The 2,720-nt window shown below is 35.1% G+C and overlaps 1 pseudogene; it reads right to left on the minus strand.

The window, feature by feature from the left end:
- Positions 1-1,495: 1,495 nt before the first annotated feature.
- On the minus strand, positions 1,496-2,206 carry LOC134368698 (isopentenyl-diphosphate Delta-isomerase 1-like; annotated as a pseudogene).
- Positions 2,207-2,720: the final 514 nt, after the last annotated feature.

The raw sequence follows: 2,720 nt of genomic DNA on the forward strand, positions 1-2,720 counted from the left end.
TTTTAGCAAACTAGACAACAGAATTAAAATGTGATAATTTTCATTGTTCTTACTTTTCAATAAAATAAATACTTGGTACATAGTCTTGACTAAAATTATAAATTAACTGCTCAAGGTTAACAAGAAATGAATTCTACTGGATATATAAAACATTTAGCTTTGTAAGAAAAATTTTTTCCTTCATTATTTTATTGTATAGCATTTAATAACAAAGCTGTCTTAAGATTTCAAAGTTGAGAAATATACGGCAAGGTTTTTAAAGAACACTAATCAAGGTATGATTTCAAATATTAATATACACATATTCCACAATCTGAACCTAGTTAACATGAATTTCTCCCTTTCTCATTATTATTTTTTCCCCTACAATATGGCCTTAGTAGAATAGTGGTTCTCAACTGCAGGTGAGTACCCCCGGGGGACACTGGCAATATCTGGTGTAATTTTGATTGTCATGGGAGAAGGGGCACTAATGGCATTTAGTGCATAGAGCCCAGGGATGCTGCTAACCGTCCTACAAAGCACAGGTTGGACTCTCACAACAAAGAAATATCCAGCCCAAATGTCAATATTGCCAAGGATAAGAAACCCTGCTGTAGAGTAGGATTCAATTTCCGTTTTATGAATGGCATCTCTGCCCACCATAATTCTGAAAACATACACTTTGCTAATTGGCAAATACTATTTAAAAGAAGATTTAATCTAATGAATATCATTATCAAAAGCAATGGTTGACTTTAAATATCAAAATAATAATTTCAGAATGATTAAACCAGAAAATCAATATAGAATATAGAAAATAGGATATATACCACTTAAATTCCCTTGAACCTGCTCTGCCAGTTCAATCAGTTAACATGGAAAGTTAATTAGAACTGTTTTGAAGTACCTAAGCAAATAATTTCCTTGGTACAATGTTCTGGACTATGATAAAAATTCATGGTATATAGAATACCTAACAAATAGCTAAGTGCTGTACTAGAATTCGGAAAACGTTTATCACAATATATCAAAAATGAAGAGCTTTGCTTATTTCTTCAAATTTGTCATAACCATGTGTTTGAACAGGTTAAATTAAGTTTCATTTGCTCTGTCTCCCATTTTATAACAATCTTTCACAACTGTCTTTTACAAACAGCAGTTCATATATACAGGGTGTGTAATATAAAATTCTAAGTTAATTGTTTTTCCACACAAGTTATAAAGTATCAATGTATCATCTGAAAGTTCTCCTAATAGGGAACCAATTTCTTTTTTTTAAATCACTCTTTTTAAAAAATTTTTCTTAATTTTATTATTTTTTCAATTTTTAAAATTTATTGTTTTGTTTGTTTGTTTTATCGTTACTCAATGTAAACATTTTTTGTGGCCTTTTACCAATTTCTCCCTAGCCCCCCCATCCCCTCCTCCTTTCCCACCTATGGCGGCCACACACAAAAAATCATTCTAAGTTTACTAAGTAAACGAATTTGTCAGTAATCATTCAGTTCCACATTCACATTCTATATAGTTTCTCCTGGTCAACAAATGGATTCAAATGATTTAAGTCATCCCACAATTTAAAGAGAAAAGTCTCTGCAATAATTTGAAACCATGGAGTCATCTTAATTTCACCACTGGCTGCTTTTTTCAGAAGTTCTTCTAGTGCTTCCTTTGACACATAACAATAGCTTTTGATCTCATTGGGATCTGAATTCAAAGTTACATTCTTCATCACAAACAAAATGTAAGCAGTTTCATGTTCACTCCACATACCATCAGCCTGAGATTTGCAGTGAATTTGTGTTAGACAACTAATTTCTCCTGGAGGAACCTCTTCCAAGAGAATTCCTAACTCAGTTTTCAAGTGCCTCTGGGCCACCCTCCTGACTCCACTGGCATCACTTTCTTCAAGCTCACCTGGATTGCTTAATGGATGGCTACAGCAAGTGTCGGAAAAACAACCTGGAAAGGTAATTTTAGCATCTGATCTCTGCTCTAGCAGGAGCTTATTTTCAGTGTTAAATAAGAAGACACTAAAAGCTCAATGCAATAATTCTTTCTCAGTGTTTTCATTCAGGTGACAATTATTCTTGGTCTCAGCCCCAATTATATTGTCATTTTCATCAATAAGAATACACATCTCTGACAGGAGTTGAACCTGTTGCTCATCGAGATGGTCAGTATTTATTTCAGGCATCATTACAAAATGTCTGATCTGTACTAGAATACTCTGGCCTGGGACACATCGATGAGCTTTTGGATAGGATTCTACCTGACTCAGTTAGAAGCTTAAAGCCTTTCTTCTGAAATCATACTTTGAGTCTCTTTAAATTTCTGTGTTTCTCTGGCATATTTTTGTTTTGATTGGCTCTCAGAAGAGGCAAGGAGAAAGCTAGGAGCATGAAATCCTTTCTAGTGGAAGGAGCTGGCATAGGCTGTCCTCTCAGGGTTGGGATCTCTTTGCCAAGTAGCTACTCAAAAGGGAGAAAGGGATTTGAAACCAAAGGACAAATCCCGTAGCTGTTCCCCTGACCCCAGTTAGAAAGGGCCTTAGCTAGGGGAAGGGGGAAATAGCGAAAGAAAAAGTGCTTGGCCAAGCCTGATGGGCTGAATTCCTAGGAATGCCAATAATGCTTGCTTAATAAGATGCAATTAGAAATGTGGTATATTTACACAATGGAATACTTCTCTGCCATAAAAAAGAATAAAGTCCCACCGTTTGCAGCAACATAGATGAA

The sequence above is a fragment of the Cynocephalus volans genome, chromosome X (assembly GCF_027409185.1).
Source record: "Cynocephalus volans isolate mCynVol1 chromosome X, mCynVol1.pri, whole genome shotgun sequence".
Taxonomy (NCBI): Eukaryota; Metazoa; Chordata; class Mammalia; order Dermoptera; family Cynocephalidae; genus Cynocephalus; species Cynocephalus volans.